Below are 24313 nucleotides of genomic sequence, written 5' to 3' on the forward strand. Positions count from 1 at the left end.
CTCCCCCCCCCCCAACAATCCCCTCCCACCTCTCTCCCTTCCTTTCCTCCCCTACCTCACTCCCACCCCTCCCATCAAGGCCAGTACTTGGCAGTGTTTGTGTGTGTGTGTGTGGGGGGGGGTAGTTCTTTCTGACAGGGCCACACATAAGGACCTGGTGACAGGTCAGCCATCTTTCCTTTCTCCAAGACACAGGCGCGCATGCGCGCACACACACACACACACACACACACACACACACACACACACACACACACACACACTTCCTGGCTCAAGTCACCTCCCTGCCCCCAATCCCCACCCTGTGTCTGACCAGCTGGATGGACTCTGGGCTCATGTTTCTTTTGCCAGTCCAACAAGAATTGCCCAAGAACCAGAGAGGGATCTAATCACAGAGGAAGGCAGTTGGACAATAAATTAGACCTTCTGTTTGCTCACCTTCTCATGATATTTGTACTCACCACATGATGCTGATGTCAGCCTCTGCACATTTCTCTTTGTCCTCAGATGATATGGTAGGGGAAAAGATAGACATCCAACACACAAAAAAATGAAACAAACAAATTTCTAAAAATTTAAGAAAACAAGGAATCTCAGCTGGGTACTCGTGACTGCAATCCTAGCTGCTCAAGACCCTGAGATCTGAGGACTGTGGTTCAAAGCCAGGTAAGGCAGATAGATATGAAGGACACTTATACCTAATGGACCAGCCAAAAGCCAGAAGTGGAGGTGTGGCTCAAGTGGTAAAGTTCCAGGCTTGTGTGGAAAAGCCAAGTGAGAATTCCCTGAGTTCAAGCCCAAGTACATGTGTGTGTGTGTGTGTACGTACACATGTGTACGTACACACACACACCACCAGACACATACCATACAAAACAGAGATTCTGGGAAGATGACTGTCAGTTGGACTGGGTGGGAATGGACTTTAGTTTTGGTTTCTAAAACTTACCCTGGGGCTCAGAGTTTAGCCTAGTGGCAGTGGTAGAGTGCTTGCCTTGCAGGCACAAAGACCAAGGTTTAATTCCTTGGTACCGCACACATAGCAAAAAGCTGGAAGTGGTGCTGTGGCTCAATTGGTAGCACTCTAGCCTTGAGAAACGCCCCCAAGGACAGTGCTCAGGCCCTGAGCTCAAGCCCAGGACTGGAAAAATATTAGCATGTCTGTGTCCATGCAAGTGTGTTTTGTGCGCATTCGTGTGCTTATGCCAGTATGAGTGTTTGTGTCTGCAAGCATGTATGTATATCTTCATATTTTTCTCTGTGCATATGCCTAAGGTATAGCTGTGTGTGTTTGTATATTTCTCTGTGTGTACATATGTTGCATGTGTGTCCACACACATGCGCCTGCATGTACATCTGTCTCAGTGTGTCAATGTATTTATGTGTCTATGTAAAGATCTGGGTTGTGTTTCTACATATTTGCATATCTCTCTGTGTGTATGTGTGTCTCTGCATGGATGTATGTACATGTCTCGATATTTGTGCATGTCTGCCTAGATGTCTGAATTTGTGTAGGCAATGTGTGCTGTATGCATACCTATTTATATGTCTCTATGTGTATATGGTATATCCCTGTATATTTGTTCTTATCTCTGATTATATGTGTGTATGTCACGTGTCATATATATACTTAAATATTTATGTGTCAAAATATATGTGTATGTGTATGTGTGTATTTGCCTGTGGCGCATATATGCATCTGTGTCTGTATATATGTATCTTTATGGAACCTATGTACGCCTGTATACCTTTGGGTGTCTGTGTTGTCTCTATGTCTGGGAGTCTGTGTGTGTCTCTGTAGGTATGTGTATATACATGTGCTCCTCTGTGCTTACCTGTGTATATGTCTGGCTCTGTAGATATATGTGTATATTTACCTCTGTGCATACACATGTGTATATGCATGTGTCTGTGTATGATTACTCATGTACCTGTGTCTTTGTAGATATATATGTGAATACATACTTGTGTATATGTATCTCTGTACATGTATGTGTAGATGCATATCTTGGGATATGTATGTCTGTAGCTCTGTGCATACATGTATACATGGGTGTCTCGAAGAGAGCAGGAGTTCCAGTGCTGGTGCATGTAAGAGAGACAGAAGAGGCGGAGGAGGGAGGGAAAGGGGGGCAGAAATGAGGAGAGGGAGAGGGAGAAGGAGAGGGAAGACTGGGACAAAGGTTTACTCCACAAGAACATAGCCCCAATGATCTAGTTCCTTCATCTAAGCCCTACCTATGAAAGATTTCACCTTCTCCAAATTATACTATCAAATTATGAATCCATTAAGGGTTAATCCATTGATTAGGTTAAAGTTCTCATGGTCCAATTACATCTCTGTGGAATGATGGGGATTTTATCATTCATTCTATCATTTTATCCATTCTTCCATCATCATTCATCCATCCTCTCATTCATTATCGACCCATCATACATCAATTCTCTTGTCCATCATCTCATCATTATCCATCCATCATCTGCCATCTCATCTATTATTCATATAACAAACAGCCACTAATCATCTTCTAGCCCATCATCCCATCCACTATCCATCCATCATTCATCTATTCTCCCACCCATGATCTATCCATTATCCATCCATTCTCTTGTTCATCATCTCATCATTATCCATCTTCATCTATCATCCCATCCATTATGAATCCATCATCTGCACATCCTTCTCTTGTCCATCATATGATCCATCCTTCCATCCATTGTTCACTGAGAACCTGTTTTCCCCATCTCTTCTCTGAGTACCTTCCCAACGGCATATCCATAGCTAGACTCTCTCCAAACTGTGCCAAGTTGTCCATCAGTGGTATCAGCCTTCTGCTTTGCTGTTTAGGAATCTCAGTGAAAATGACACACCGCACTCACACCAGCTAAAATCCCAAAGCTGATTCTCAATGGCTCTGTTGGGTTTGTCATCCCTCTTGAGCTCATCACAGTGAATGAAAGACAAAATATACTTGAGGGTAGCCTGAAGTGTCTCTCATGTCTACCCTTAGCTCTTCACTACAGAGCTGGTCTTTACACAGGTTGAGAGCAAGGGTGTGTGATTTGAGTCCCTAGGCTTTGAGAGAAAGATCTAGAACTTTGGGGTGTGACCAAAAGGCTTTCATAAGAGGTCCTAGCCTGTCTCACCAGCCAAGCTTCTCCTTAAGCCTAACACTGAATGGTCCTCTGGATCTTTCTCTATGTGTTTAACATGTTATATACCTCCTAAGCCCATAGAGCTGTGTGCTCGGAGTTCTAGTTGTCTGTGAAAACTTTCCCATGTTTGGTTCTTGATGAACAGCGCATGCATGACAAAAGCCTAGTCAATCCTTTGAAGTTCTGATAGTCTGCTCACCCCACCTCTGTTTGCATATAATAGTGATATAAAGTCAGTAAAAGCTGTGTCCAAGGCAAATTTCTGCAGTGTCTGATTTGTCTTTATTTACCAACACTGGTCCTTGAACTCTGGACCTTGGTACTGTCCCTCAACTTTGTCACTCAAGGTTGTCCCTCTAACACTTGAGCCATAGCTCTACTTCTATTCTTTGTTCATTTGTTGGTTACTTGAAGATAAAAGAATATCATGGACTAGCTGCCTGGACTAGCTTTAAATTAATTGGGATCCTCATATCTCAGCCACTTAAGTAGCTAGGATTATAGGCATGAGCTATCAACAGCACACTTTCATCTTGATAGTGAGCATCCAATGTCATGAATGACATAGACTCTGGCTCAGGTAAATAGACAGCTGAGGCCCTACCCACCTGGAACTCGAAGCTTGTGACTCAACTAGAAAGGAACATGAGGGTTCAAGATCCTATAATACCTACAGAATGAAGGTCCCAAATTACTACTGAAGACAAAGAAAGTCCATGATTTGAGTTAGCTTCTGTGCAGGCCTAGCTTCACAGAGGCAAATTCAGAGGACTTGAACCTTCAAATCCTTCTCCACATACACACAGACTCTGAGAAGGATGAGACCCACACTGTCTCCATTCTAAATACATATAGGTTAATGTAAAGATCACTATTTTCTGGTGAACCTTAATTCTCCCAGTATAGAGGACTCTTTGCCGGGTGCATTGAAGAACCACAGCTAGCCACTTGGGGGTCTCGAGTGGGTCTGGGCTTCAGCGCCTGTCTGTGTTTTGACATTTCAGATTTGTAGAGGTCATGTGTGCCGTGGGACTGGCTTGCTAGAACACTGATGATCGGATTCCTGGCAGGCTCAGGCGCAGGAAATTCCGGTTTCAAGATGCCTCATTATCTGCAGGTGTCATAATGGAAAGCTGCACACCGAGCTGTCAATCACTTAGCACCATTTGGAGACGCACCACCAGATGCAAGCTTTCTCTGACTTGTCCCTCTGCTCAAGGAAGGAGGGAAAAATGGTCCAGGCAAGCAGTTCTGTAGTCTCCAGTGAGACAGGACAGATTGGTCACCTGGTAGAACAAGTGGCCCTCCCACGATGGCATCTGTCCCCCAAGAGGAGCTTCAGTGTGGTGTGGCTTTCAAGGTAGAGCCAGCTTCCAGAATACTTACCCAGGTAGAAGACTGTTGGTCAGAGGTCACAATCTTTCCTACCTCTCCCCCATCTTCTAGTTTACCTCCTCCCCACGTGAGGCCTCCCCCAAGTCCTATCCCTCCCCCCTCCCATACCCTACCAGAGGTGACCTGTTAAGCCTTGTATCTGGAATGCCATCCAAAGGCTAAAGCAAATGGTTCTAGGTTTACTTAGTTGCCTTTCTCTCTTCCCTTTTGTATTTGCGAAAAACACAATTTTATGGAATTAAAGGGTAGATAGGGAGCAAGCCATTCTCAGCATAGCTACATGGCCTAAAGCAAGTTATTAACACCTCAAAACCAGAGACATGAGAATAACCCCTAACCAGCCTGCAAAGCCTCTAGGAATGAAGAACCAGGGCAGAAGGTATGGGGGCATAATGGCATCACCATACCCTTTCTACTTGCTTTCCACCTTCCTACACCCTTCCTGATACTCCTGTGTCTGCCTTTTCCTCTGCTCTTTCCCATTTCTCCTTCCCTCCCTCCCTTCCTCCCATCCTTTCTTTGCTCCCTCCCTCTTTCTTTACTCCTACCTAGGAAATGACAGGGACAATTCTCTCTCCATCTCAGCACCTCCCAGCTCCTTCCTGATCACCACCACCCTACCTTAAGAGCCACCAGATCCCAGGAGAAAGCTGCAGAGTCCCTGTCTCACTAGGGACCAAGCGTGAGGGGAGGAGGGGGGCTCCCTGCATTATGAAAACCACTACTGATGTGGAGACCAACTGACACACATTTTACTTTTAAATGCACACATTGATTGATTCTTTCTGACAACATTTTCTTAAAGGCTTTTTTCCCCTCCTAATGAATTTGAGCCCTTGCGAATGGCGAGTGATTGATAGAGCTGCAGACAGACAGCTTCAAGTTTCTGTGAAGATGACAACTCCGGGTTGGTGGCAGCCCTTCTGGGCTCCGGTGAACAGGAAAAAGGGAGGGGGATTTCCAGGTACGACAGCCTTGATTTCCTGTCTTACTTATCCTAATAGTGGCTTTTGATTCCTGTGTCTTAGACAATCATTGCATCTGGAAGATTTGCATGCATGATAGCAAGACGTCAAGGGGAGTTTAAAGCCTCGTGCAGATGGCTCACGCCTGTCATCCCAGCTACTCAGGAAGCTGAGATCTGAAGATTGAGGTTCAAAGCCAGCACAGGCAGGAAAGTTTCTGAGACTCTTATCTCTAAATAACCACCAGAAGTGGAGATGTGGCACCAGTCATGAGTGAAAAAGCTAAAGGACAATCCCCAGGCCCAGGATGGCACAATGAAAAAGCAAACACAGAAACAAAGAGAGGCCTTCACGTTGGAGTGTATAGATTAGGAAGGTTTTAATGTTGGGGTGCATACTTGGAGAACTGTGTGGGCTGTTTTTCCATTAGCCAGACCAGAACTAGTGATTCCGGACATCACCCTGCTATTTAAGTTATTGGCAGACCATCGAATGGAATCATTTGAACAGCACTGGAATTTAAGATTGGTAAATGATACAAGACTAGGCATTCACACACAGTGAGACAAAAGGAGGAGACCCTTAGGAAAAGAACACGAAGGTGTAATGCCTAGGTGTCTCTTATCATACAAATAATATTTATTGAAATAAACTCATGGAAATGGAACAAGAGGTTTTTTTCCCCTTTTTTTTTTGCCAGTCCTGGGCTTGAGTTCAGGGCCTGAGCACTGTCCTTGGACTTTCTCAAGGCTAGAGCTTAACCACTTGAGCCTCAGCACCACTTCTGGTTTTTTTTTTTTTTTCTATGTATATGGTACCGAGGAATCGAACCCAGGTCTTCGTGCATGCTAGGCAAGCACTCAACCACTAGGCCAAACTCCCAGCCCTAGGAATGCATTCTTTACCTGACTTATGTAACTGTAACCCCTCTGTACATCTCCTTTCCAAGAACCATGAGAAACACATTCAAAGAAGATTCATCATAATCAAAGATACTTTACATCCTGTTTAATAATGAGTCCGATCTGGATCTTTTTGTGGCTTAGGCACTTGGGCAAAATGGACTTACACTATTTGACATAGCTCACAATCCAAGTATGAACATCCGTTTCGTGACCCCCTCCCCGCCCCACATATACACAAACATATCTATCTATGTCCAACATTCCAGGATCCTGCCATGTCCTTGTTCTAACCTTGACCAAGAAAATGACCTTTTATGTCTGGGCTAAGCTGTACCTTGGTATGGAAATACTTATGGTATCAAATTTCCCATTAGGATGTGTTAGAGCTCCAGAAAAATATAAAGAGGTAAAAAGCTGTGCACTGCACTCACCCCTGAAATCCTAGCTATTCAGGAAGCTGAGCTTCCCAGTTCAAAACCCGCCCAGGCAGGAAAGTCCATGAGACCCTTGTTGCCAATGAACTGCCAAGAAACAGAAGTGGAGTTGTGTCTCAAAGAAGTAGAGTGAAAGGAGTTCGGGGAACAGTGCCCAGGCCCCTACAACTGACAAAACAAATAAAACGAAATTAAAAAATGAGAGCTCAGTTTGTCATTCTTACAGGAATCTATGGGTGGAAGGCTGGTCTTGACTTTCCTGGCTTGCAAGTACTGAAGAAGCTCTGTGCATGAATGCCTGTCTCCTTCCAGATTTCTAGAATATTCATCCATGGAAGGAAAGCCAGCTCTTTCTTTCCATCTTGGATGGGGAGTGAATTGCTTTGTTTGATTAGATATGATGAGAATATCTCAGGGTGAGATTTGTTTTGTTTTATGTTTATGGCATTTTGATCTGCATTTCATTTGAAGCAATTAAAAAAGAAAGTGATCCACACTCTGCCTTTAGGTTAGCTTGGTTGACTAAATTGATATTATTAATAATTACAATAAATTAAAAGAGAAGTGGATCTCTGACAGGCCTCTACCATGTCCCAAAGCCCCTTTTTTCCCCCTGTCAGTCCTGGAGTTTGAATTCAGGGCCTGAGTGCTGTTTCGGAGCTCTTTTGCTCAAAGCTATTGCTCTACCACTTGGAGTTACAGTTCCACTTCTGGTTTTCTGGTGGTTCATTAGAGATAAGAGGCTCTTGGACTTTCCTGCCCAGGGTGGCTTTGAACTGTGACCCTTAGATCTGAGCCTTCTGAGTAGTTAGGATGACAAGTTATGAGCCACCATTGTGGAACCCAGAGTCTTATTGAAGTTAACTTTACTCTTCTGTTGCCCATTCTGGCAGACTATTGTGGACTCTTGCCATATTATCATGGTTTGTAACAGAGCAAGAAATCAGGTACCAGAGGCTCATGCCTGTATTCCTAGATACTCATATGATTGAGAGCTGAGATCTCGAGTCAAAGCCAGCCTGGGGCAGGAAAGTCTGAGATTTGTCTCCAATTGAGTAACAAAAATCCGGATATGAGCTGTGGTTCAAGTGGTAGTGCACTAGCCTTGAGCAGAAAAAAATAAAGCTAAAGGACAAGACCTCAGTTCTGAGTTCGAGCCCTAAACCTAGCACCAACAACACGTTCTGAAAAATTACAATACAAAGAAGTATATCTCCTATTCTACATTTTGTATTTCCACAGGGGTTCACTCCGAAATGCAACAGAACTAAACCCTAGAGGATACCACAGCCCCACCCACTCCTGCGAAAAATCACAATCCCAAAGACATGTGCAAGAAGAGGACAGATGGGTGAGAAGGCGTTCACCAAAGGACCCTAAAGGAAAGAATCGTTAGAGAGGGTCTCTCAAGGAAAACTCAGTGGAAATTCAGTGTGGGTCATACTCTGTCTCCTAGGCAATACTTCAGAGAGTGACATGGCAGAGCAGTAAATTACAGAATCTTCCAGGAAGGGTGCCAGAGAGCTTGACATTTCACATCCACTCACACACTGCCAGCTGTCACCAGGAGAAACAAAAGGCAAGCACTACCTAGGGTTCCATAGCTAGCCTGTTATTCACACCACACTCCCCCCACCACCCCGGCCAAATTTAGAAGCACCTACCTTCACCTCTGACAGGCTAATGTCCAGAGACATAGGTCCAGATGCAAGTTTGATCAACTATTACGGCACACATGTCGCAGAAATCACACTTTGTGGATATACAAATTGGGCTTCGCATAAAATTGAAAAAGCCGAGAGCGTTGGCCTCAGATTTACATTTTTCCCTGTGAGGGTTCTTATGACTAAAATAAGGCATTGTAGAAAATTCCAATGACAGATACAAGAAGAGTCGGAAAACATCTATCAGTCCACTGCCCCCATTATAATTATCAATTGTGTTATAAATCTTTTGAGGGAGATCTATCATAGAGATAACATAATGTATATATAATTAACACATGTAGAATATAATTTAATATTATGTATAAATATGAGTCTTCTGGTAGAAATACAATGACAGCATTTGTCATAAAAAGAAAAAAAAATGCCAGAGTTTCTGCCCTATGCTGGTGGCTCAGGCCTGTAATCCTAGCTACTCAGAAAGCTGAGCTAGGAGGGTCTCCATTCAAAGGCAATGTGGGCAGAAAACTCTGTGAAATGCCAGTCTCCTACTAACTGCCAAAAAGCTAGAACTAAGCTGTGGCTCAAGTAGTAGGGTGGCAACCTTGAGTGAGAAAAAAAAAAAAACTATCAGACACCTCCCAGGTTCTCAGTTCAAGCCCCAGTTCTGACATGAACACACACACACACACACACAGAATTTCTTTATTCGAGGATGATGTGATACTGTATTAATTGAGCAAACGGTGCTTTAATCTAGCAAGAAATTTTCAACCAATCATTCAATTTCATGTTGATATTTCCTCTTCTAAGTCGCAATTAATGCACTTATAATTTCAACGGATGCTTTGGTTTTGTTCGCAGTTCAATTACAGCTTCTTAGGGAAAAAAAATCATTTCTACACCCACACTGGTGAACTTTTCATTATTTTCTATTGGTATTATTATCTTAAAGTTATTTAGGAAGGGGTCTTAAGTCAAAATGCCAGTTCATGAATGCAGTGCATCTTGGTCAATGTCATCGCTTCCATCCTCTTCCCTCCCCTCCAGTCACCTGCCTCCATGTCTACATATGTACTTTAAATAGTACCATGTTGGTAATGTTGAGTGTGATTCAAACTCTTTGAATATTTATCTGTTTATTCATTTATCTAATTTTTAGTCCAATCCAGGACTGAATTGTATCCTTAAACACCTCAAGGCTGATACTCTACCACTTGAACCTCAGCTACATTTCTGGCTTTTCTTGGTGTTGAACTGGAGATGAGACTCTCATAGGCCTTTCTGCTCAGGCTGGCTTTAAACCATGATCCCCAAATCACAGCTTCACACAGTAAATAGGATTAGAGGTGTGAGTCACCAGCACCTCGCTGATAGCTTATTTGTAAAGAATATCAGTGATTGGGTGCCGGGAGTTTGGCCTAGCGGTAGAGTGCTTGCCTAACATGCATGAAGTCCCAGGTTCGATTCCTCAGTACCACATACATAGGAAAAAACCGTAAGTGATGCTGTGGCTCAAGTGATAGAACTCCAGCCTTGAGAAAGTTCAAGGACAGTGCTTGGGCCCAGGATTGGCAAAAAAAAAAAATATCAGAGAGATTGGTCTCCAAGTCTGACTCGATTGAACTTACCAAATAACATTCTCCCCACCCCCACTCTGAGTTTAGCATAAATTGTTGGATGTGGAAGGTCTAGTTTGGAAAGCCAGTTAGAAACCTGGAGCAAATAGATGTACAATGCCCAAGAAGAAACCTCTTCATGAATTGAATAGCTGGATTTCTCACCAAAAAAAAAAAACCCTGGTCCAGCCCTGACAAGCTGGAATTGCTATCCCCTTTAACTGCCAGGTATGTGGTATCCAATTTCTTAGTCTACTCCATCCTCAACCATACCAGCATCTTGTCACCGACCTTCACATGAACATGGAAGATCTGCATTTTAGTGAGCATTCTCTCTTCTCTGCTGTCCTGATGCCCCTGACTCTCCATAGAGATGAGTTTCTGACAAAGGGAGACCATGCTTCTATTTGGCTCACCAATAGCCAACTGGCAGCTATCTGTACATACTGGCTGTCAGCACTGATGTTTACATCCTGGCTCAAATTCATGACCCCCCCCCCCAAACCGTGTGAACTCTCTCAAGTGGATAATAGAGACCCAGAAAAGAAGAGAATATCCTCAGAACCAGCATTCAGTCTTGAGCCGTGGCTGTCACACAAGAATCACACACTTGGTGTGTGTTATTCTATAGTGTGTCAAAATGCCAGAGGTAAAATGACTGACTGTGAAGAAAGGGTTTACTGTGGACCACAGTTTTGGAGACTCCATTCCATGGTTGGTGGGTCCACTTCTTTGGGGGGCCTCTTGGTCAAACCCATCATAACAAGGTCCTGTATGGGACAATAAGGACCATCTCATGGAAACAAGGAAGCAGAAAAGATGGACAAGGAGAAGCTGAGTCCCAATGTTATCTCCATCTTACACGTTCCAGCCCTTTCCCATCATGCCACAGGTTGGGGTCTAGGCCTTTCACATACGAATGGGCCTTTGTGGGGGATGTGTGGAATTTCAGGTCCAACTACATCGACTTTGGAATAAGTCTTAGCGAGTTCCCTTCATCTCTCAAGTGTTGATTTCACCTTTCTGAGGAATAAGCACCTGCCAGGTAAGTTGTCTCTTTGTATGTGAGTCCATGGCTTGGTTACAATTGGCTCATATTCAAATAAAAGTTCCCCAAAGGCTCCTGTTTACAACACATTTATCTGAAATTTCTGCACTCTGTGTATGCTGGGTGTTGAGCAAGTCTGCCTGCCTCGACTGGCCTTCAAGACTCATTTCCTTCCGGGCACTGAAGTCAGAATGCCAGAGACAGAAAGGTCCCTCAAGGTCACAGGCATTACTGGAGCCCACAAACAACCACACACCCCTGTCTAGCTTGACTAGATGGAAGCAGATAGACACTGGTAATGAACCTGTCATCTAATTTTGCTTATTTATTGTCATGAGAAGCCAGGAAAAGAATGACGACGTTAGTAATTATTAACACTTGTTGAGAACTTACTATCTGCCAAATGCTGTTAGCAGTTGCATATGAAAGCTAAGTGGTAGAAAAGTATCATTATGCCTTTGCAGGCAGGCGCTCAGGACTTGGAGAGAAATAACTTTTGCAAGGTTCCCTTAGCTAATGAGGGACAGATCTGGGGTGTTATATGCAAGCACATGCTTACTGTGCTTTGTTGTGTTTCCTCAATTCAGGGGGAGCCACAGCCCCCCTCCCCAACTCTCCCAAGCCAGCTAATGGTAACGTGGTGAATGGCTTCATTTCCTCCCTCCCTCCCTCCCTCCCCCCTCCCTTCCTTCCTTCCTTCCTTCCTTCCTTCCTTCCTTCCTCCCTCCCTCCCTCCCTCCTCCTTCTTTCTCTTCCTCTTTTCTTTTCTTTGTTTTGTGCTGGTCCTGGGGCTTGAACTCAGGTCCTGGGTGCTGTCCCTGAGCTTTTTTTGTTGTTGTTTTGCCTCAAGGCTAGTACTCTCCCACTTTGAGCCACAATGCCACTTCTGGCTTTTTTTTTGGGGGGGGGATGGTTAATTAGAAATATGAGTTACATGGACTTTCCGGCCCAGGCAGGCTTCAAACTTTGATAAGCCTCCTGAGTAGCTAGGATTATAGATGAGGCCACTGACACCTGAGAACCACTTAGTATCTAACTGTCTCTCTGTCTCTGTCTTTCTGTCTCTGTCTCTGTCTCTGTCTCCCCTCTCTCCCTCTCTCTCTCTCTGCTTTAAAATTAGCTATAAATGGCTGGCATTTAAAAATTAAACTTAATGTCATCAGAAGATGGCCCATCGTCATGTGTAAGCAATTGACATGTGGAGAGACCTATTTAGAGCCAACAAAAAAAAATGGCTTTGCAGGTGGACAGTGGCTCACACCTGTAATCCTAGTTCAGGAACCTGAAATCTGAGGATCAAGGTTCAAAGCCAGCACAGGCAGGAAAGTTCATGACACTCTTATCTCCAGTTAAACACCAAAAAAAGTAAGAAGTCAAACTGTATCTCACATGGCAGAGCACTCACCTTTAGAAAAAGAGCTCAGGGACAGTGCCTAGGGCCTGAGTTCAAGTTCTAGGACAGACAGACAGACAGACACACACACACACACACACACACACACACAATAGTAATAATGACACAGATAAAATACACTATTTAGTGTTAGCTTTGAATAAACTCCACTTATGGATAAGCTCCTTTTAAATTATGGCAAAGAAGTTTTTCTTTGACAAAAGACTTTCTTCTAAAAGGGCAAATAAAATAAGGTTTGCATTCTGGTGCTAGCAATCTTTTCAGAAGGCCTATCCTGAGCCGGAGCTTTTGCTATCTGTCTGCTTATTCTCTGCTTTTCTTGAGGCCTTGTAAGAAGCAGAATCTCCTTGGCTGACCATTGAGGCAAGACTATTATCTGCTAGGTGACTGCATTATAGGAGGCTCTTAAATTGTATTTGGACAAAAAATAATTGAGCACCAGACAGAATAACAAATTTCCTGGTCAAGTTTGCTTCATACGTTTATCATGTTGTATGAACACGATAGAAATATGAATACTTAAATCTTATCTCAGGTGTAGTTTATAACTGCATTAATCATGTACTGTATTATATATTTTTTCCATGTCAGTAAGATTGTGCAGAAAAAGATTCAATTTTCACTGCACAGTCAGAGTGTTTCAGATAAGTAAGAGGCCAGGGTGAAAAGCATTTCAATATGGCTTTCAATTGCAGACCCTAGAAAAGGGAAAGCTAGCATATATCAAGCAATATTAAGTAGGATCCTTTAGGCTCAGGAAAAATAAATCACTAAGTCTCTGCTGAGCCATCATCATGTTTGTTTAAATCAGATAAACACTTACAGACTTTTTACTTATAGGTGATCTACCCAAACTACCCAACAGCCATTGTGGAAGCCTGGGGCTAACCCTTTGCCCCAGTGCCCCAGTGCCTCAGTGGCACTGACTTCTGGTGTCTCTTGGAAGCTTGGGGAGGGAAGACCTCAGTCACCTTTGACCTCATACTGTAGAAGCATTCTTCTGGAGAGGAGTGGAGATGGGAAAATATTGCCTCTCTCCACTCCCTCCATGAGCAGGGTCTTAATGTGAATTCCAGGCTGACCTTGAGTGTTTGATCCTCCTGCCTCAGCCCCCTGAGTTCTGGGGTGACAGGTATATGGGACCCACTGGGCAAACTTTACCTTTTAAATAATTTGTTTCTCGATTGATTGATTTTTGGTGACAGTATTGGGGCTTGAACTCAGGTTCTTGCACTCTTACTAGGCTTTTTTTTTTATTTCACTTAAGGCTGGTGGGGTTCTACCACTTGAATCACAACTCCTCTTCTGCTTTGTGCTTGTTAATTGGTGATAAGGTCTCATGGGTTTGTCTGCTTGGGCAGGTTTTAAACCATGATTCTTAGATCTCAGTCTCCTGAGTAGCTAGGATTACAAGCAGGCATTTGACATGTTTACCTATTTATTTATTTACCATTCATTCATTCATTCATCTAGGTACTGGGGCTTGACGTCAAAGTCTTGCACTCTTGCTTACCTCTTTCCATTCAAGCTGGTGCTCTACCACTTGAGCCAAACCTCCACTTCCAGTTTGGTGCTGGCTAATTAGAGATTATTAGTCTCACAGACTTGTTTACGCGGGCTGGTCTTGAACTTGATCCTCAGACTTCCTTCAGCTTCTTGAGTAGTTGGGTTACAGGCATATGCTAACAAACCTGGCAACTTTGTCCTTTGAATATAAATTGACATCTTCAGATCCTGGCAATGTCTTTCCAAAACCCCTATAAGAGATTTTTAACGGTCCGCATTATTCTTTCCTAGTCTCCCAGCGTAGTGAAGCAGGGGTCATGGACAGAGAAAAACCTTATTTCTGAAAGTTTAAGGAGAGAGGAAAAAAAAATCCCAAACTGCAGGCCATAGAATAGAAAGGTGAGATGCAAAGACACAAATCATTTTCCAGTCACAAAAATTGCCAAAAAAAAAAAAAAATAGCAGCTTGCAGCTGTGCCCATCAGGGACAGAAAACATTAAACACATGTTAAATAACGAATAGGAGACTTAAATATAGCTAAAAATGGACCTTATTCTGAATCAATCATGCAAGCTGCGTCTTAACCATCCTGAGAAATGTAATCGATCATGTGAAATCTGCCAAATTTGTATTTTTTAAAAAAAAATCAATAGTGTGTGCCTCTGCTTTGCAAGTGACAACGTTGGTTGGTTGGTTGGTTGGTTGGTTCAGTTTTCCCCTCGCCCTCGCCCCTCCCCCTCCCGCCCACAGGACTACAGCTGGATTTAAGAAATTTCACTTCAGTTGAAGGCAAGCAAGACATGCATTTGAATAAGTCTCTTTTTTGGGGGGTGGTTAAAAATTATTTAGCATTCACTTTCCACTGCCTTAGCATTTCACATTTCTTTCTTTTTGAACATGTGAAGACGTTGGCTCATTTATTCTGAATCTTTATTTTTTGTGTGTGGAGACAACATAAAATCATTCCTCTCATATTTCCCATCCAATTTTAGCCTTGGAGCTACAGCTAGCTCCGTGGTGGTCAAACACCTCCTTCCTGGTGCATAAGATGGCTACAAGAGGAAGAAAGGAAAAGGGGAGAGGGGGAGGGAGGAAGGAAGGAAGGAAGGAAGGAAGGAAGGAAGGAAGGAAGGAAGGAAGGAAGGAAGGGAGGGAGGCTGTCAAGAAAGAAAGAAAAAGAAAGAAAGAAAAGAAAAGAAAAGAAAAGAAAAGAAAAGAAAAGAAAGCTAGCAAGCAAGCAGGCAGGCAAAAAGGAGGGACATCATCTTTTAAAACAAGAAGACCAAATAAATCTACAGAAAGAAAATTCAGATCAACCCTTCTGGGTCAGAGTTTTGGTTGAGCTTCTGAGTCTTTCTCCATGGATGCCTGCTAATTCTTAGGAGAGAGAGAGAGAGGAGAGAGGAAAGGAGGGAGGGAGGAAGGGGAGAGAGAAAGGAAGAGAGGGAGGGAGGGAGAGGAGAGGAGAGAGAGGGTGGGGAGGTAGCAATTTTTTTTAAACCCATGAGCTTTTTTTTTTCAGTTGTGGGGCTTGAACTCTGGGCCTGGACGTTGTCTCTGAGCTCTTCAGCAAAAGGCTACCTCCCTATCCCTTGAGCCACAGCACCACTTCCCATTTTCTAGTGGTTAATTGGGGATAAGAGTCTCCACGGACTTCAGTGCTGACTTTGAATGGCCACCCTCAGATCTCAGCCTCGTGAGCAGCTAGGATTATGGGAGTGAGCCACTGCACCCAGTTTCCATGAGACGTTTTACCATTTTTAACATCGGTCGCTTGCACGGGGGCAATCTGGTGGCACCATCTTTTACAATCTTCAACCTTGCACTGAAAGGCTATTTGTGAGCAGCAGTGGTCGTGCTTTATGTGTTTTTTGTTTGCCATATTTTGCTTTTTTTACCCTCTGCTTTTATTTTTTCAATTTAATTTTATTTTCAGGGTGATGTGCACAGGGGTCACAGTTATATACGTAAGATAGTGAGTACTTTTCTTGTTGAACCCTCACTCCCATGCTTTCCTCTCACTTTCCTTCCCTGACCCCCCTCCCCACCCCAAGCTGCAGAGTTCATTTCCAACATGCTGTCATGTGTGTGTCACTGGTACATTGCTTCACCCTTTACCCTTTGTCTTTATTTGTTTTTTGTCATTGGCAAACAGTTGCAAGGAGTTTAATGTCTTGTGGAAAGACAATTGTGGGGAGACTGATGTGTGGGGCTCTTCATTCAGTAAAGAAAAGAAGCTGATGAAAATGTTGTCTTCCTCTAGAGTCCTAGCCGATGTTCTCCGTTCTTCTGGAATATTCCAAAGACCCTCCTACACACACACACACACACATACACACACACACACACACACACAATCATGGAACTTTGAGGGCAAAAATATGTGGTGTCTAAAGAGGAGAGACGAGGGGAGGGGTGAAAATCCAGGCAGGAGGGAACTCTAATGGGGAGTCTTTGAGAAGCATGGGGTGTGCACACTTCCAGAAGGGGGGGTCTCCAGACCCCATGGCATCCTCTTCTGCCCCCCACACAGAGCATTTCTGCCGAGCTGTGCTCAGATGGGGGCTCTCCAAAGTCTCTAATGGTCTGATGTACTGAGAAGTCATAAATATGGAACACACTGGCCGCTGTTTTCACTCCTGTACTTCAAGGATGGAGGGGGGCGGGTTTGCAGGCAGTGAGACACACAAGCCACTAGCTGGGAAAGAGAGGAAACATGAGGGAGGGAGGAAGCAAGGACTTCCAATGCAATACAAGGAAAAGGAAGGAGCAGAAAGAAAAAAGAAGGAGGAGAGGAGGGAAGAGAAACAGAAGGGGTGGATAGAGGGGATGGCAGAAAGAAGAAAGAGGGAGGAAAGGAGGAAGGCAGGCAGGAAAGCAGAAAGCCAAGTAATCCAAAAGGAAGACAAGAACGAAAAAAGGAGGGAAGTCAGGGAGGAAGGAAGGGAGGGAGGGAAGGAGAGAAGACTCGTTAAGTGAGAACACGTTTAGCATCTGGTCGCCCCAGAGAATTGATTCCCAGAAGGGAAATTCTCAATGACCACCTCCTTCTGACTGGCAACCGGAAACAGAGGAGAGAGGCTCATCCAGGTGGTGAGATCTCCTTCTTAGGGAAAGTTCTGGTTGATTCCAGCTGTGAAAAATCAATTGGATTTGCCCCCCCCCCAATCCTACCCAGCTATCACGTGTACCCCAAAGGCAAATTGTTTTGAATTTTCTAGTGGGAGATTACGAAGCAGAAACAGAAAAACTCTTATTTGCAATCTAGGTGGTGTACCATAGTACACCTTTGATGGAAGAGAAGGGGAGAGGGGAGGAGAGGAGGGGAGGGGAGGGGAGAGGGGGAGGGGGAAAGTGTCTGCCACAGAATAGCCCAAACAATGCTGAACAGATGAACAAATTCACATCTGAAATATCTTTTTATTAAAACCCCAATGCCGCCCTGCCTTCCTAGTTTTGAATATCAGCAAATACCCTCCCCCCCCCTCTCTCTCTCTCTCTCTCTCCCTTCCTCCCTCCCTCTTAAAGTATATATTCTTTTAATAATGCCTGGGACTTTTGGGTTCAGTCTTTTGCTTTGTGTGCTCCCTCCCCACCCATCTCTTCTTTTCTTTTCTAATATTCCTCTTTTATCTTGCCCAATGTGATTCATTTCTTCAGGATCTCGTTGGGTTTTTAAGTCATCAATTACTCAAACTTTGTGGACCTATCTCTCCTCAGCCATCTGGACCCCATACCTTATTTTCAAGCATGTTCCAAATAATGACAACCTTCTTCTTGCAATTAATTTATGGGCTGTGGGGACCATTTATCATTTGTTATCATGCACTTGCATTTGATCTCTCCTATCTTTCTTCTGCATCTGCAACCGTGCTATATAAATCTTCCCCTCTTCTATTGTCATGGTAGTCAAGATATATAGGTATAATTCCCTATTAGTTCCACAAAACTGACCTTAATTTCTAAAAATGGTATCAGATGTGAATAAAGTTTGGTAAGATGATTTGTTTTGATTTACTTTGTACCACTTATCTTGGAGCTTCCTTCTCACTTTTTTTTTAAAATCTAATTTAGACAGTCCAGTCTTGCAAGAGCTGGGGTACGATTTATCCATTCCCTATTCTGCTGAAGCTTTTCCTCCACACAGATAAGGCTGGAAAGATTTTGGAGGGTAATATGATGGCTGGCGCATGAAGCCACTTAAGGCTGGTGTATGTTGTTTTCAGATTTATTCAAGCTGACCACCAAATATCCTGGTTTGTTTTTTTACTATGAGTATTTTTGAAGATTATGACTCTTGTCAACTCATTAGGTGTTGCATGCGAGATTTATATAACCAAATTAAACCAAATTAAAATATCCTTGTCTTGTTATTGCTCTGTCAACAAATCGGAATGATGGCTGCGTGTGGGTGGCTCTCACCTGTCCTGGCGACTCAGGAGACTGAGATGTGAGGATCTTGGTTCAAAGCCAGCCGAGGCAGACAAGTCTATGAGACGCTTATATCTAATTAACCACCAAGAAAGACAGAAATGCAACTATAGCTCACGTGGAAGAGCACGAGCCTTGAGCAAAAGAGCTCATAAACAGTGCCCGGGCTCTGAGTTCAAATCCCAATGTGTGCGCGTGCGCACACGCGTGCACACACATACACACGCACAAGAATACTAGAAAGATGGAAGTCCTTATCCATCAGTAGATTGTGGAGTTCTTTAAGGGTTTGAGGTTTACAGAATAGAATTAGTGTGTATGTGTGTGTGTGTGTGTGTTGTTTTACATAAACAGACTTCCATCCAAATGAAGCAATGCTAATTAAGTAATACACACACACACACACACACACACACACACACACACACACACACACACACCCCAGGCCCAAATGCTTATTAACACTTTTCGGGATCCCGGATTGTAGAGAATGTGCAGTTTGTAGTGAAGTCATTTTGAGACGGGAAACACCTTTATTGGGATAATGGAGACATGGCCCATTCCTTGGTGAGGTGTGTGGGGGGAGGGGGGAGGGAGTTCCCCTCTTCCTCTTTGGGAGGCAGTCTACCTGCTCATGGCCTGCCCACATCTGGGAGCAGCTGGCTCCAGGGTAGCCCCACAGCCATGAGAAATACATCTACAGAGTCACACAAAATGAACTCTGGGTGATTGGCAAGTTCAATCCATTGGATTTTGCCTCTTTTTTTTTTTTTTCCTTTTGTCTATTTTCTCTGTTGCAGTTTTCGTTTGTCTTGAAGTTACCTATCAGCATGAAGACTTCTAGAAAGGTCTGTACCAAGCAGAAGACGATATCCTGGATTCCAGGGAGCCATGAGCCAGGAAGAGGAGCTGGTGACTTCACTGTGGGCCTCCGATTCAAATGGAGGAGGAGGAGGAGTCATAAAACAGGGCAGCATTCTATAAAACTCTGCATTTCCTAAGACAAATATTGCTCTATGCATTCCCGTCCCTGGCACTATGTTAACTGTAGAAAGAAATGAAAACAGTTTTACTGACCCCCTGGGACCTATAAAGGCTATTTCTGAGTCTGAATCTTGCTGTTTAATTTAATCATTTATTATATTAATATTCAAATGGGCTGCATCTTATTAGCAACTGCAAAGACGAGAGTAGGCCTGAAATAAATATCTAATTATGCTTTTGAAGAGAGGGGTTCTACAGACTTGGGTATGTGTGGTGTGCTAAGAGAAGAGTTCATTTGCAGGTTTTATTTTATTTTTTTTTCTGCAGAAATCAGCAATTTGAGGCATACACACACACACACTCTCACTTTCTCTCTCGCTCTTTTTTTTTTCCACTCGCTCTGTTTAAGGAAATAAAAACAAAGATTGAGTATTTCCTAAGAGATTTAAGCAGCAAGTCACCATTCTATCCCTGTGGTCTTGGAATGTTGGGGCTTGTAGTTTGAGAGAGAGAGAGAGAGAGAGAGAGAGAGAGAGAGAGAGAGAGAGAGAGAGAGAGAGAGAGAGAGAGAGAGAGAGAGAGAGACAGACACAGAGACAGACAGACAGACAGACAGACACAGAGACACCGAGAGACAAAGAAAGAACACTTTTGATGACTAGCCTGCCCATTTCAATGACCCCATATTCCTATTGAAAGAGGGGTGTGGAAGAAAGGATATCCTTTTGGAAATGTATTTCTTTGAGCTTAACATGCTTTTTTTTTTAACGTGAAGATTCCATTATTTTTCTATCTGCATCGCAGGCCCTTCCCTTCTCCACATCATCTATGCCCTTCCTGCTCCTCTCTTCTCCTCCCTTTCTGTCTCCTCTCCCTTTCCCCATCCTCCTCTCTCCTCCCCTCCTCACTCCTCTTCTCTTCTCCTTTTTTCTCCTCCCCTTCTTCCCTGTCTTTCCCCTAATCTCCCTGTCAGACTCTCCAGTCTCCTCTGTCATGCTCTCTCCCTCTTCTCCTCACCCTCTCCCTTGCTTCTTTCCTCCTCTTTCTCTTTCTCCTTCTTCCTCTATCTCCCACCCTCTTTGCCCTTCCTACTCTCTTTTCTCCGTCTGTTTCTGTGGTTCTCTGTCGCTTTCTGTCCCTCCCCTCCTCTCTTCTCTCCCCTTTCCTTCTCTTCCTTCTCCTTCCTCCTCTCTTTCTCCCTCTCTCTCTCTCCCTTCGTCTGGCCCTCTGTCTCTCTTTCTGTTGCTCCCTTCCCTCTCTCCTTCTCCCTCTCCCTCTCTCCTCTCTGTCCCTCTCAATTCTCAGTGCAAAATCAAAATCTTATGTAGGTCATCAATTTTTTTAAAAAAAATTAACATCTATCTCCAGACAATGGACTCTAGCAACCTGCAGCCACCTCTCTATTCTGTTGGGAGAAGGGTGATTCACAGAGGCTGTGGCCTCTGCCTTCCTGGCCAGGAAGGCTGCAAGATGCCGAGTGGGTGCCTGAGAGCCTGGAGCCCCGGCAGGATGCATGCGGAGTCCATTTTCCTAATGTAGAACATTAGCCTCATGAGGATGTATTATGCTGCTGGCGTAATATACACAAATGGCGATGATAAATTCTCAACTAAATGTATACACTGCACTGGAGAAATTAGTGGTAAGTGCAGAAGTTACAGTCTGAGAAACTGAGAATTACACATTACTATCTTTCTAAACTAACTGCCACGGGCTTTGTAATCACTCTTTTTTTATTATTATTATTTTCTGAAATTACCAAAATGGTATGTGTACTAATACCTAATTATCTGCTTCGTGGTATTTATTTATTTATATATTTTTTTGTTTTTTTGTTTTTTTGTTTTTTTTTTCCCAGATGAATGGGAGAGCCAAAGGTTAAAGAGCTGTGTGAGTGGCCCAGAGAGAGACTTCTACATGCATAGTTCTGCCGATAGCGGCTGTTTCCCCCTCACCGACTGCCATTTAACCTTTAAATTGACCTAGAATCAGTTTATTTCCTTTCTCTTCACATGAGTAGCTGTCCCAGGAGATGGGACCCGCTTTTTTTTTCTCCCCCCGCACGCCCCCCCCCCGTGGATAATTACATTGTGGCTGATATCAGCTTTCAACTGCACACTTCTCTGTGTCATTTCTTGTTGGGTTGATGTGGCTTCTTCATCAACCCTGCTGGATTATTTTCTTGCATTTTTTTTTGGGTGCCAGTTTGGGCCTTGAACTCAGGACCTGGATGGTGTCCTGAGTTTTTGTACCTAAGGCTCGTGCTCTATCACTTGGAACCAGTGCACCATTTCTGGCTATTTTTGCTGGTTCCTTGGAGATAAGAGTCTCAAAGACCTTCCTTTCCTGGGCTGACTTTGAACCACAGTCCTCACATCTCAGCCTCCTGACCAGCTAGGGTGACAGGTGTGAGTCACCCAAGCCAGGCTCTTGCTTCTTTTTATTTTCATTCATCGCTCTTTTGATCACCCTTTCCTGCAAGACTTTGCTGGGTATCAACACTCTAAAGCACTCAGAGATACTTTGTGTCATCTTGTGGGGATTTCCCACCCCCCCAATAGATGTCACATTCTACTATATCATTTCCACAGTTGAATGTTTATTTTTCTCTCATTTCATTTCAATAAATATTATTTGCTATGATCAGAGGCACAGAGGCATTGTGCCTTTCTGTTCCTCTCCTAAGATTGTCCTCTTTTGGTCTCACGGTATGTGAATGCCTAGAGTCCCTGTCTAATTTATCATGTCCCACGGGATTTTAGCCTGAGTTTGAATTGTGTGTGTTTGTAACAACAATCAGCTGCCGAAGTCCTCCGCTGAGTCTGTTGATGATAGAGGACAACCTGGAGGAAGTGACCTGCTCCTATATGAGGTTCATACATCACCTCATAGCCCCACCATGGGATGCCCTGGCTCATGTCATCACTGGCATCTCCCAAATGGCCCCGAGGTCCAATAGTAGGTCTCTCAACAAGCACATCCAGTGGCCAGCCCAAGGCAAGGCCTCCCCTGTAGGAATGTAAACACCAGTCAGGTGTGCATGTCCCATGGAAGGAGACAAAGTCTGATAAGAGCGCATCGAGCACACCCAGGACAGGGGAACTGGAGTCACACGTAGAGAAGGGATTACTATGGGCCTGTCTCGATGACTACAGGCCAACATTACCTGTATTTATTACCTGCACCCAACCAGGCCCAAGATGCATTGGGAGCTGGAGCGCCTCTTAGTGGTGAGTCTCTGAAGCCCAGGTGAACTGTGGCTTATCTCAGATCCACCCAGCCAGTTCTGGATTCTGTATCTGAGTCCCTTGTTCAATTTCAGTCTCTAGAATTATCCAGAATTTTCTGGAAGCTTATTTTCCCATACTTGCCTCCAGATTCCTGGAAGCAAATACTTCCAAGAAAGCGACCAGAACTGTGGGATGGTTTCACAACTTAACAATGTAGGACCTGTGGAGAATATGAAGGTTCTGATGTTTGAGAGTTATACCAAAAAGAGGTTCTTCTGAACCTGGGGTTCAGGGTGGCGACACTGGCTACACATTCTTACAGCCACCTGGAGAGGACCAAGGCCTACCCTCAGTGAGTCTGCCACAACCAGAACACATCTGCATACAGTAGGCAGTCAATACATGCTTTAAAAAAAGGTGAATAGGGCCAGGAGTTTGGCCTAGTGGTAGAGTGCTTGCCTAGCATGCATGAAGACCCAGGTTAGATTCCTCGGTACCACATACGTAGAAAAACCTGGAAGTGGTGCTGAGGCTCAGGTGGTAGAGCTCTAGCCTTGAGAAAATCCAAGGACAGTGCTCAGGCCCTGAGTTCAAGACCAGGACTGGCAAAAAAAAAAAAAAGGTGAATATTGCAAGCTCTGGGTGCTGGTGGCTCACACTTGTACTCCTAGCTACTCGGGAGGCTGAGATCTGAGGATCACAGATTGAAGCCAGCTTGGACAGGAAATATCCTTGAGAACCTTTACCTTCAATTAACTAGCAAAACACCACAAGTACTCAAGTAGTAGAGTGACAACCTAAGAGATTAGTACCCAGGCCCTAAGTTCAAGCCCCAGTTCTGGCACTACAAAAGAAAGAAAGGAAGGAAGGAAGAAGCAAAGAAGGAAGGAAGGAAGGAAGGAAGGAAGGAAGGAAGGAAGGAAGGAAGGAAGGAAAAAAAGAAGGAAGGAAGGAAAAAAAGAAGGAAGGTAGGTAGAATGTTTGCGGCATCTTTTCCCCTTGTCAGAAGAGACCAGACAGAAAGGCTCTGACTTAGGGGATAAATTCAAGAGACTGAATGAATGGTCACCATTATATCTTCCTGTGTAGTCTGCTTGCTTTCTAGTAAATACTCATTGAATACATGAATGAATGAATGAAAAATGAATGCATAAGGGAAGTTCTGTACCAAGAAATATTAATGAAATAGTAAATGAATTAATGAAGAGGGTAGCTCCAACCTAAGAGGTAGATTTTAACAGGGGGCATTGCAGGCTAAGGCATGTGGGAGAGAGATGGCACGTGAGGGCCACAGAAGGGTCACAGACCGAACACTGCTGGCTGGAACATAGGGTGTGCACTTTCATGCTATTTCCAGCCTTGCCTTTCCTCTCTGGCTTGAGCTTCTCTTGGAGCTTGTCCTCCTTAGCATCCTGACAGTTAGCTAAGTCCCGAGCGAGGGGAAGGCCTGGGTATTCGTTCCTAAGAATCCTGCAGAAGGCTTTTCCCTAGACACAGCATGAGTGGACTCTGTGCACCTTTAAACTTCCAGAAGCAGCCGTGAGCTGGGCACTGGTTGGGA

General features: G+C 44.0%; 1 long non-coding RNA gene across 1 annotated transcript; it reads left to right on the top strand.

Moving 5' to 3' along the window:
* Positions 1-527: 527 nt before the first annotated feature.
* Positions 528-9210, top strand: LOC150044031 (uncharacterized). Its single transcript, XR_016533392.1, has 3 exons — positions 528-666; positions 5357-5515; positions 8098-9210. It is a non-coding gene; the product is annotated as an uncharacterized LOC150044031 (long non-coding RNA).
* Positions 9211-24313: the final 15103 nt, after the last annotated feature.

This window comes from Megascapheus bottae, chromosome 31 (genome assembly GCF_031878675.1).
Source record: "Megascapheus bottae isolate mThoBot1 chromosome 31, mThoBot2.hap1, whole genome shotgun sequence".
Classification (NCBI taxonomy): domain Eukaryota; kingdom Metazoa; phylum Chordata; class Mammalia; order Rodentia; family Geomyidae; genus Megascapheus; species Megascapheus bottae.